Here is a 12,898-nt window from a genome sequence, read left to right on the forward strand (position 1 = left end):
TTAATTTTTGTATATGGTGTTAAGAAAGGGTCCAGCTTCATTCTTTTGCATGTGGATATTCAGTTTTCCCAACATCATTTGTTGAGAACTGTATTTTTTCCATTGAATCATTTTGACACCCTTGTTGAAAATCATTTGATCACATATGTGAAGGTTTATTTTTGGACTCTCTATTCTATTCCATTTGTCTCAATGGCTGTCTATATGCCAGTGTCACGGTTTTGATGACTGTAGCTTTGTAGTAAGTTTTTTTTTAAAATTTTATTTATTTATTTTTTATACATCTTTATTGGAGTATAATTTCTTTACAATGTTGTGTTAGTTTCTGCTGTACAACAAAGAGAATCAGCTATATGTATACATATATCCCCATATCCCCTCCCTCTTGAGCCTACCTCCCACCCTCCCTATCCCACCCCTCTAGGTCATCACAAAGCACCAAGCTGATCTCCCTGTGCTATGCAGCAGCTTCCCAGTAGCTATCTGTTTTACATTTGGTAGTGTATATATGTCAGTGCCACTCTCTCACTACGTCCAGCCTCCCCTTCCCCCACTGTATCCTCTATCTAGTAAGTTTTGAAATAAGGAAATATGAGTTCCCTAGCTTTGTTATTCTTTTTCAGGATTGTTTTGGCTATTCAGGGTCCCTTGAAATTTTATATGAATTTTAGGATGCGTTTTTCTATTCTTTTTTTTTTTAAATTAATTAATTAATTAATTAATTTTTATTTATGGCTGTGTTGGGTCTTCGTTTCTGTGCGAGGGCTTTCTCCAGCTGCGGCAAGCGGGGGCCACCCCTCATCGCGGTGCGCGGGCCTCTCACTATCGCGGCCTCTCTTGTTGCGGCGCACAGGCTCCAGACGCGCAGGCTCAGTAGTTGTGGCTCACGGGCTCAGCTGCTCCGCGGCATGTGGGATCCTCCCGGACCAGGGCTCGAACCCGTGTCCCCTGCATTGGCAGGCGGATTCTCAACCACTGCGCCACCAGGGAAGCCCCGTTTTTCTATTCTTGCAAAAAATGTCATTGGAATTTTGATGGGGATTGTATTAAATATGTGGATCACTTTGGGTAGTATTGACATCTTAATATTAAGTCTTCCAATTCATGAACATGGGATCTTCCCATTTATTTATTTATGTCTTCTTTAATTTCTTTCAGAAATTGTTTATAGTTCTTATTGTACAACGCTTTCACTTCCTTGTTAATTCCCAAGTATTTTATCCTTTTTGATATTATTATTAAGGGAATTGTTTTCTTAATTTCCTTTTGGAATTGTTTATTGTTAATATACAGAAATACAACTGATTTTTGTGTGTTGACTTTGCATCCTACTACTTTTCTGAATTTGTTTATTCTAACAGGTTTTTTTGGTGTGTGTGTGCATGTGTGTGTATATAATCTTTAGGGTTTTCTGTATATAAGATTATATTATCTGTGAATAGAGATAATTCTGCTTATTCCTTTCCAATTTGGATGGCTTTTATTTCTTTTTCTTGTCTAATTGCTCTGCTTAGGACTTCTAGTACCATTTGAATAGAAGTGGCAATAGCAGGCATCCTTACCTTGTTCTTGATTTTAGAGGAAAAGATCTAGGTCTTTCACCATTGAGTATGATGTTCACTGTGGATTTTTCATATATGGCTTTTATTTTGTTGAGGTAGTTTCCTTCTATCCCTAGTGTGTTGAGTGCTTTTATCATAAAAATGTGTTAAATTTTTGTCAGGCGCTTTTTATCGATTGAGATGATTATGTAGTTTTTCCTTTTTTTTGTTAATGTGGTGTATTACACTGATTTTCATATTGTTGCACCATCTTTGCATTCCAGAAATAAATCACACTTGGTCATGGTATATAATCCTTTTAATATGCTGCTAAATTTGGTTTACTAGTATTTTGCTGATAATTTTTGCATCAGTTTTATAAGGAATATTGGTCTGTAGTGTTTTTTTTCTCCCTTGTAGTGTCTTTGTCTAGCTTTGATAGAAGGATAATGCTGATTTTATATAATGAGTTAAGGAGTGTTCCTTTTTCTTCAATTTTTGGAAAAGTTTGAGAAGGATCAATGTTAGTTCTTCTTTAAATGTTTGGTAGAATTCACTGGTGAAGCCCTCAGGTCCAAGGCTTTTCTGTATCAGGAGATTTTTGATTAGTGATTTAATCTCCTTACTAGCTATAGTCTATCCAGATTTTCTATTTCTTCATGGTTTAATCTTGGTATGTTTTGCATTTCTAGGAATTTGTCCATTTAGTCTAGGTTATACAATTTTTTGGCATAGAACTGCTTATAGCACTGTCTTATAATCCTTTTTATTTTTGTAGGATCAGTCGTAATGCCTCCACTTTTATTGCTCATTTTAGTAATTTGAGGCTTATTTCTTTTTTTCTTAGTCCATCTAGCTAAAGGTTTGTCAATTTTTTAATTTTAAAAAGTCCAGATTGTAATGTTATTTTTAATCTATAGTTTTTTTAAATTAAGACTATTTTTAAGAGACATTTTAAGATCACAGCAAAATTGAGTGGAAGGTACAGAGATTTTCCACATACCCCTTATCCCCTTACACACATAGCATCTGCTGTTATCAACATCCCCCACCAGAGTGCACATTTGTTACGATTGATGAACTTTAACTGACACATCAAGATTACCCAGAGTCTATAGTTTACATTACAGTTAACATTACTTTTGATGTTGTACATTCTATGGGTTTGGACAAGTATATAATTACATGTATCCATCATTATGGCATCACACAAAGTATTTTCACTGCTCTAAAAATCCTCTGTGCTCCACCTTCATCCCTTGTCCTCCCCACATTCCTGGGAACCATTGATCTTTTTACTGTCTCCAAAGTTTTACCTTTTCCAGAATGTCATATAGCTGGAATAATACAGTATGTAGCCTTTTCAGATTGACTTCTTTCACTTAGTAATATGCATTTACATTTTCTCCATGTCTTTTCATGACTTGGTAGCTCATTTCTTTTTAGTGCTGAATAATATTCCATTGTCTGGATAAATCACAGTTTATTCATTCACCCACTGAAGGACACCTTGGTTGCTTCTACATTTTGGCAATTATGAATAAAGCTGCTTTGAACATCCATATGCAGGTTTTTAAGTTTTCAGCTTTTTGGGGTAAATACCAAGGAGTGTGACTCCTGGATCATATGGTAAGATTATGTTTAGTTTTGTAAGAAACCACCAAGCTGTCTTCCAAAATGGCTCTACCACTTTGCATTTGTTGATCATTTTCAAGAACCAACTTTTGGCTTCACTGATTTTCTGTATTATTCTTCTATTCTCTATTTCACTTATCTCTGCTCTAACTTTTTTTTTTTTAATTAATTAATTTATTTATTTATGGCTGTGTTGGGTCTTTGTTTCTGTGCGAGGGCTTTCTCTAGTTGTGGAAAGCGGGGGCCACTCTTCATCGCTGTGCGTGGGCCTCTCACTGTCACGGCCTCTCTTGTTGCGGAGCACAGGCTCCAGACACGCAGGCTCAGTAGTTGTGGCTCACAGGCCCAGTTGCTCCGCGGCATGTGGGATCTTCCCAGACCAGGGCTCGAACCGTGTCCCCTGCATTGGCAGGCGGATTCTCAACCACTGCACCACCAGGGAAGCCCTCTTACTTTTATTATATCTTTCATCCTGCTAGCTTTGGTTTAGTTCATTCTTCTTTATCTAGTTACTTAAGTTGTAAAGTTAAGTTTTTGACTTGAGATATTTGTTTTTTTTTTTTTTTAAATGAGAACCTCATTCTTTTTTTCTTTATTTTTTTAGTTAATTAATTAATTTATTTTTAAAATTTTTTGGCTGTGTTGGGTCTTCGTTTCCGTGCGTGGGCTTTCTCAAGCTGTGGCAAGTGGGGGCCACTCTTCATCGCAGTGCGCGGGCCTCCCACCATCGCGGCCTCTCTTGTTGCAGAGCTCAAGCTCCAGACGTGCAGGCTCAGCAGTTGTGGCCCACGGGCCCAGTTGCTCCGCGGCATGTGGGATCTTCCCAGACCAGGGCTTGAACCCGTGTCCCCTGCATTGACAGGCAGATTCTCAACCACTGTGCCACCAGGGAAGCCCTTGTTTTTTAATGTAAGCATTTATAGTTATAAATTTCCCCCTTAACACTCCTTTGGCTGCATCCCATAAGTTTTGGTATGCTGTGTTTTCACTTTCATTCATATTTAAATATTTTCTAATTTCTCTTGTGATTTCTTCTTTGATTCATTGGCTTTTTAAAGGTATGTTGCTTTATTTCCACAAATTTGTAAATTTTCCAGTTTTATTTCTGTTATTGATTTCTAACTACATCCTGTTGTGGTCTGAGAAGATACTTTATATGATATCTATCTTTTAAAATCTATTGAGACTTATTGTGACCTAGCATATGGTCACATGTCCTGGAAAATGTCTCATGGTTCTTGAGAAGAATGTGTCTTCTGTTGTTGTTTAGAGTGTTCTGAATATTTCTCTTAAATCTAGTTTGTTTATTGTGTTGTTCAAGTCCTCTGTCTCCTTACTTATCTTCTGCCTGGTTGTTTTATCCATTGTTGAGAGTGAGGCATTAAAGTTTTCAGCTATTATTGTAGAACTATCTATTTCTCCCTTCAATTCTGTCAATTTTTGTTTCATGTATTTTGATGATCTGTTATTAGATGTACAAATATTTATAATTGTTATATAACCTTTTTTTTTTTTTTTTGGCTGTGCCTTGTGGCTTGTGGGATCTCAGTTCCCTGACTAATTATTGAACCCAGGCCATAGCAGTGAAAGCTCCAAATCCTAACCACTAGACCACCAGGGAACTCCCTGTTATATAATCTTGCTGTATCGAACTTTTGTTAATATATAATGTCCTTCTTTGACTCTTGTAAACTTTTTTGATTTAAAGTATATTTTATCTGTTATTAGTATAGCCACCCCTGCTCTCTTTTGGTTACTATTTGTGTGGAATATACTTTTCTATCTTCCCACTTTCAACCTGTTTGTGTCTTTGGATCTAAAGTGAGTCTCTTCTAGACAGTACATAGTTGTATCATATTTTTTAAAATCCATTCTGCTAATCTGTGTTTTTGATTGGAGAGTTTGATCTATTTACATTTAAAGTAATTACTGATAAGGAGGAACTTACTTCTGCCATTTTGCTATTTGTTTTCTATATACCTTATAAATTTTTGTCCCTCATTTCTTGCATTACTGTCTTCTTTTATGTTTAGTTGCTTTTTAGTAGTGAAATATTTAAATTCGTTTTTCATTTCCTTTGTGTGTATTATTGAGCTATTTTCTTTGTGGTTACCCTGGGGATTACATTTAACATCCTAAAGTTATAACACTCTAATTTTAATTTATACTTGCTTAATTTCAATAGCATACAAAAACTTTTCTCCTTTAACAGCTTCATCTCCACCCCTTTCAGTTGTTGATGTCACAATATTACGTCTTTATACAATTGTGTGTCCCAAAATATAAACTAGTAATTTTTAAAATCTCTTAAGTTATGTAGAAAACAATGTGGAGTTACAAACCAAAGTTACAATAATCCTAGTTTTAGACTAATAATTAAAAAAAAATTAGTCTCTTAAATCCTGTAAAAAACAAAAGTGGAGTTACACATCATTATTACAATATATAATTGGCCATATATTTACATTACTGAGATCTTTATTTATTCATATGGCATTGAATTACTGTCCTTTCACTTCAACCTATGCAACACCTATAAGCATTTCTTGCAGGCAGGTCTAGTGGTTATGAATGCCTTCTGCTTTCATTTGGTAATGTCTTAATTTTTCCCTCACTTGTTTTTCTTTTGGCTGCACTGTGCAGCTTGCAGGATCTTAGTTCCCTGACCAGGGATCGAACCCGGGCCCCCAGCAGTGAAAGCACTGACTCCTAATTACTGGACCTCCAGGGAATTCCCTTCCCTCACTTTTGAAGGACAGTTTCACCAGATATACAGTTCTTGGTTGACAGTATTTTTTCTTTTAGCACTTTGAATATATCAGCTTAATACATCTGATCTCCAAAATTTCTGATGAGAAATTTACTTACAATCTGATTGAGGATCCCTTGTATATGATGAGTTGCTTCTCTCTTGTTGCTTTCAAGAGTCCCTCTTCGTCTTTGCCTTTCAGTTTGATTGAAATGTGTCTTGGTATGGGTTTCTTTAAATTTATCTACTTGGAATTTGTTGAGTTTATTTGACATTTATATTCATGTCTTTCATCAAATTTGGGAAGTTGTTGGCCATTATTTCTTCAAGTATTTCCTACGTCCTTTTCTCTTGTCTCCTTCTGGGACTTCCACAGTGTGTATGTTGGTCTGCTTGATGATCACTTTTCTTCAGTCTTTTTTCTTTCTGTTCCTATAATTTAATAATTTCCATTGTCCTATTTTCAAGTTTGCTGGTTCTTTATTCTGCCTGCTCAAATCTCTTTGAACTCCTCTAGTGAATTTTAAAATTTCAGTTATTTTACTTTACAGCTCCAGAATTTCTTTTTGGTTTCTTTTAAATATTTCTTTATTGATATTTCCATTTTGTTCATACATTGTTTTCTTGATTTTCCCTGTGTCTTCTTTTGGTTCTTTGATCATCTTGAAGATAGTTGCTTTAAAGTTTTTTGTAGTAAGTCCACCATCAGGTATTTCTCAGGGATAGTTTTTTTTTTTTTTTCCTTTGAGTGAGTCATACTTTGTGGTTTCTTTGCTTGCCTTGTGATTTTTTTTTTCTTTGTTGTTGTTGAAAACTGGACAGCTGAATCTAATAATGTGGTAACTGGAAATCTGATTCTCTGTCTTTCACAGTGTTGGCTGTTTTTTTGTTTTTGTTTATTTATTTTTTATTGTTATAGACTATCTCTGTGCCAGGGATCTGCCTGAGGTGCAAACTTAAGATTTTCTCATGTCTTTTCTTTTTTTTAAAAAAAGATTTTAAATTTTATTTATTTATTTATTTATTTATGGCTGTGTTGGGTCTTCGTTTCTGTGTGAGGGCTTTCTCTAGTTGCGGCAAGTGAGGGCCACTCTTCATCGTGGTGCACAGGCCTCTCACTATCGTGGCCTCTCTTGTTGCGGAGCACAGGCTCCAGACGCGCAGGCTCAGTAATTGTGGCTCACGGGCCTAGTTGCTCCGCAGCATGTGGGATCTTCCCAGACCAGGGCTCGAACCCATGTCCCCTGCATTGGCAGGCAAATTCTCAACCACTGCACCACCAGGGAAGCCCTCTCATGTCTTTTCTGAGCCTGCACCTTCTCCGGGACATGTGTGGTAACTTTCTAATTTTCCCTAGATATACAGTTGCTTTTGAAATTCCTAGTCTTCTGTTTGACTCCCAATAGGGAAAAAAGACAAAAATGAGGGAGAAAAAATTTACTGATCCTTTAAAGCAGCTGGAAGTCACTTTGGCAGGAGTGGGAGGGACTTGCAATGATGGGAGGAATTGCAACCACAATGGCTGTTGCCTTTTTGTCTGCACCTGTGTGATCAGAAGCAGCAATCAGTGATAAGATATCCGATCTCTAGTATTTGGAGGACACCCTCACTCCCACAGCTGTGTGCAAGCTGTGTACAGGCTGCTCCAGGAGCATGTGCACAGCTCCCTGCCATGGGGCTGAGGTGGGTAGCTACCAATATACTAAGAGCTGAAATTGACCAATATTGACTGTAATTTACTGTCCAAGCCTTCCCCTGGAAGTTTCAGGCCTTCAATAGACTCCACAGTTCCAAACGAGTTGCATCAAACAGAGTTTGCCAGTGTATTTTTTTGTCTAGGTGGGGAGATACATTTCTGATGCTTCCTACTCCACCATCTTCCCAGAATCCTCCTCTGTGTTTCTTTGTAAAGTTGTGTTTTCTTTTTCATAATTTCTAGGGCATCAATCCAATTACATTCTAATGTATAGCTTGATCTTATGTCTTTTAGAAGTGTTTGAATAATTTACTAATTTGGACACAACCTAAATGAGAGGTTTCTGTGAGTGAACCTTTCATTGTATTTCAGGAATAATTTTTCTTTACACAGAAACATATTCAGTTTCATCAAGGAGCTGCCAATCTAGTGGATATTGTCATAATTCATCAGAAGATTATAATTCAGTGAGATAAAAGATGACTGTGAGGGGTACCTGTTTGGTACCATGGAAAATCATAAGAGGGGCAGCTAGGCAGGTGTAGGGGAGTGTGAGGTCAAGTGGAGGTCTTTTGGGCATGGAAATGTCAAGGCTGAGGTGTGAAAAACTGTAGGATTGCCAGGTGAAGAAAAGGCAATGCATATATATATATATATATATATATATTTTTTTTTTTTTTTTTTTTTTTTTTTTTTTTGGTATCTTCTTTGAGTGCTGTAAGCTAGGGTTGTTTCCCTTGTAGAGCCTCAGTGAGTGATTCTGATGGCACACATTTGCCTTCATATCCTTGTTTTTCCTGATCAAATTGATAGGTAAATTTAGTCAAGAGTGAAACCTTAGTTGATCATTAAATTCTAGATCTTAAGTCCTGCTTTATGAAGTGAGAGAATTAAAACAAAGGACAACGCATAGCCAAGAGAAGATAAGGAAGCCCAAGGCTTTCTTACTGTCTGTTAGAACATAGCCAGTATCAAAACAGAACTTCAGACACAGTTCAATACTCTTTTCATTTAATATCATTATTTTTACATTATCAGCAATGGCAATGACAACAAAGTAAGAGAAGCTTTGGTTAGCTTCACACTGGGCTGGCACAGTCTACACCACTTCAGTCACTTTGATCTGATCTTTGTTCTGTATTGTTGATGTCCATTTTTCTGGAAGGTTTCATGGCAAAAATGGTAGATGATGCTAGTGAAGGGAGGAAGAAGATGCCTATATTATACTGTTTCTCTTAATTGTTGGACTTGTTTGTTTTGGTATTAGCTTAGTTGAAAAGGAGATTTATTGGAAGGACATTAGACTGCCTATGGAATCCAGAAAACTATTGAACAACAAGGCCTTGGGAAATGAAAGCACTACAGAATTTCTGAGATCTTTAGCCATAGAAATTTATGGATCTTTCCTATAGAATTTCACCAGTAACAAGGCTCAGCTCAGAAATCCCAGTCTCTAGGTCTCTCTGTTCATTGTTTTTGGTGAGTTTGTGGGATCCATGTGCAAAGTGACTTTCTTTGTTTGGAATTATATCCTCAAGGTTAAACAGTGCCTGGAACATGGTAAACACTCAATAAATATTATTGAATAAATAAGTGAGTGGAATCACAGTCCCCCTGGAGAAGGTACCTAAAGGGCCTTACCTGAGGTGGGTGTCTGCCCTTGTTCCAGACACCTGTGGCAGGAGGTGGGATAGTACACACTTGCCGTCCGAGGTCCACTGTGGGTCAGCGGCACTTCTCAGAGAATAAGGACTGTCAGGGGAAGTGGTCAACATCCTGAAGGTGACTGTTATTTGTGTTGATCCCTAAAAAGACTGACAAGAAACAACAGTTCTGGAAAAGTGACATTTAAAATAAGGGAAGACTACTGTACAAAGTTTTGTGTCTTTTCACATACTGCATCTAAACTTCGTATTCCAATTAGCACATTTCAGTGAATTAAAATGTCATCTATTGTAGCATGAAACCACCTCTTTGTGTACTATGAAAAAAGTAAAGATGTTCAAGAAGCAGACTCTAACAGGAGATCCTGACTTAAATCTGGGAGACCAAATGACAGGTCTTTCAGTGCAAGGATAAAAGAGAAATAAACCTGCAACACCAACAATGCAGCAAGGGCACATGGCTGCCTCAGTCATAGTACTGAGAGGAAAAAGACATATTTCCTGAATATGCGGTCTCCAAGCTGGTATTCCTACAGATTTGCTGACTGAATTCACATGAACAGTGTGGTCTGAACAACCCCAAGCAAATGATGTAATATAAAGTGATCTCAGGTTGATAGGGCTCCATGTGATTGGCAGAAGCAAACCCAAATCTTCTCCTGGAGAATTGCCAGCCCCAGCTGCAAGATGTCCTCTTATTTTTAACAATGTTAATATGTAAACACGTATGTTTTACAATATGTGAAATTGGCAATGTGCTCCAACTTCCTACATTTTTACATTGTCATGATTGATCAAATTTACATTTCATCCTGTAACCATAGTTAACTCCCATTTCCACCTGAGACCTCTTCATATATCCCAGGCTAAGTCTGATATGTTTCACCTATCACCTGTATTAGGTCATCAGAAATTTATTGAAATTCCTTGTCTATGGATAGACCTCCTCCGCCTATTCTGTTTTATTGCCCTACTACCACTTAAATGGAAACTCAGAGGGGAGTGAAGACAAATTCATGAGCTCAGCCCTCTATCTTAAACTGGAGTTTGACATTAAAATTAGAAAAGATAACAATAAAAATAATTGACAGAATACAAACAAGTTTTGTGAACTTCTATAAATATATATCATCTTGGCTTTGGCATACAGTTGGTTTTATTCCTTAAAATATGACAGTCCTTTCCTCAAATAAGTGTCAAAAACAGATAAAGCCACATTAATCTTTTATTGGTTTTCCTTTCCCATGGGATGGCACAGGATTACCGGATGGTAGGAATGAAAAAAAGGTAAAAAGGGACATTGAGTATAATGCAGTGAAATAGGAATTTATTTTCTTTAGCTCCATGGATCTCAGCTGGGGGCTATTTTGCCCCTCAGGGGTCATTTGGCAATGTCTGAAGACATCTTTGGTTTCCACGACTGAGGATGTTTTACTGGCATCTAGTGGGGAGAGGCCAGGGGATGCTGCTGAGCATCCTACAATGCACAGAATAGCCCCTAACAAAGAATTATTCAGTTGAACATGCTAATAGTGCTAAGGGTAAGAACATTTACACTTGTACAACAATGTGAATATACTTAATACTGAACTATATACTTAAAAATGGTTAAGATGATAAATTTTATGTTATGTGTATTTTACCACAATTAAAAAAAAAAGAACATGGGTCCTTATTTTCTAGGCAAAATTTCTCTTTAGAAGTCAGCTTTATGTTTTTTGGATAGGAATAAGAAAATTCAACTTCTATGCTCAGTTAGAGCTTAACTTCCTAGAGTTAAGATTGGAGTATGTGGTGAGATATATAACAGAGCCCATATATCAGATACCATAGGAGAGCCGTTCAAGCTACTGTGTCAGGGATTTGCAAGCAACAGACATAAACTGACTCTTGCTAACATAAGCAAAAGACAAAATTTATTAGAAGGCAATGCCGTCAGCTGCAAAACCTGGAAGAGACGTCCTGTACCTAAGCTGTTTGTAGGACAGGACCCAAGGCAGCTTCAGAGATTTATCTGGGTGCAGGAATGAATAGGCAGTGTCTCCAAAACCCACTACCAGGGTGAATCAGTGTCTGGTGTTTTCAGAGGGAGTGTCTTGATAGGCCAAACTTGGGTCCTGTACTCCCTTCTCAGCCCTGGCAGCATGTGGCATACTAAGTTATGTCTCACTAAGATAATACACAAAGGGGAAAGACTGTCCCTGTCCCCAAAAATAGTGTGAAGGGATGCTGGGCAGGTAAAAACAATTAATATCCATTTCAGCTACAAGATAGATATTGCCTTCTGCTGCCCAAACCAGAATACAAACAGGCAAACAAACAAACAAAATGCTTTAATCACAGGACACATTTGTTTACTGCAAAATTTATGGAAATTTAATCTCTCTTGGTCTGTTTTATCATCTACAAAATGAGGAACTTAAATTTAATGACTTCTTCCTTTTCATTTTTATTATGGACCTATTCCCTTATGTTTTAAGAGAGTCTTTGAATATATACCTCATTTTGCCTAGGTTGTAGATTCCCCCCCTCATTTTGTCTGTCCCTGGAATGGCTTCCTAATGGTTTTGGTGGTATTTCTGAGTTTTGGATTATTGATCCATTTTGGGTGGAAAAAAAATCCTTAAATGAAATTTTTAAAAATGAATACATCTTTTCAGGTGCTTATGTGTGGCATAATTTGTATCAGTAAGAAAGTAAATTACAATTATTTATCCCTCTATTTGTAGAGAAAACCATGCATGGGTGTAGGGAGTGTGGAGGAGGAACGGCTGAAATGGAAAAGCCTTTGCCAGCTCTGTGTCCTGCTAAAGGGTTAAGCCCCGCATAGAGAGTGTTTTCCCCACAGAAACATAGTAGCGAGTCTCTGTGCACCGAGAGGTAGAGCTACTTGAACCTCAGGAAATGAGTTTCTGAGGGAAGTCAGAAGGACTGGGGTTTAGAGATTTGAGGATTAAGGAGAGATGTGGTAGGAGGTTGGAGCCTGCAGAGGTAGGTGACCAGTGGGAAATTCCTGATGCTGGGATGGGTAAAGGATTTGAAGGGTGAGGATAATATCCAATTTGAGTTTAGTTCAATTTCATTGTCCTTGTGCAGTGTAAAATCTCACCGTTGATACAAATCTTCAGCAGTGTCAACAATCTCACAAAAGCCTTGTAGGATTGGTTTGGAGAAAGTAAAAGAGAAGAGGGTGGGGCTTCCCTGGTGGCGCAGTGGTTGAGAATCTGCCTGCCAATGCAGGGAACACGGGTTCGAGCCCTGGTCTGGGAAGATCCCACATGCCGCGGAGCAACTAGGCCCGTGAGCCACAATTACTGAGCCTGCGCGTCTGGAGCCTGTGCTCCACAACAAGAGAGGCCGCGATACTGAGAGGCCCACGCACCGCGATGAAGAGTGGCCCCCACTTGCCGCAACTAGAGAAAGCCCTCACACAGAAACGAAGACCCAACACAGCCATAAATAAATAAATAAATAAATAAAAATTAAAAAAAAAGAGAAGAGGGTAAGATTGATATTTGGGTTGTGATGGGGCAGAGGAAAGGGAACACAGAGCAGCTGTGGTAGGAGAGATGCCATGAAGTCAGTTCAGGGGCAGGAACTTGGTGCCAGAAGG

Source organism: Balaenoptera acutorostrata, chromosome 9 (assembly GCF_949987535.1).
Source record: "Balaenoptera acutorostrata chromosome 9, mBalAcu1.1, whole genome shotgun sequence".
Taxonomy (NCBI): domain Eukaryota; kingdom Metazoa; phylum Chordata; class Mammalia; order Artiodactyla; family Balaenopteridae; genus Balaenoptera; species Balaenoptera acutorostrata.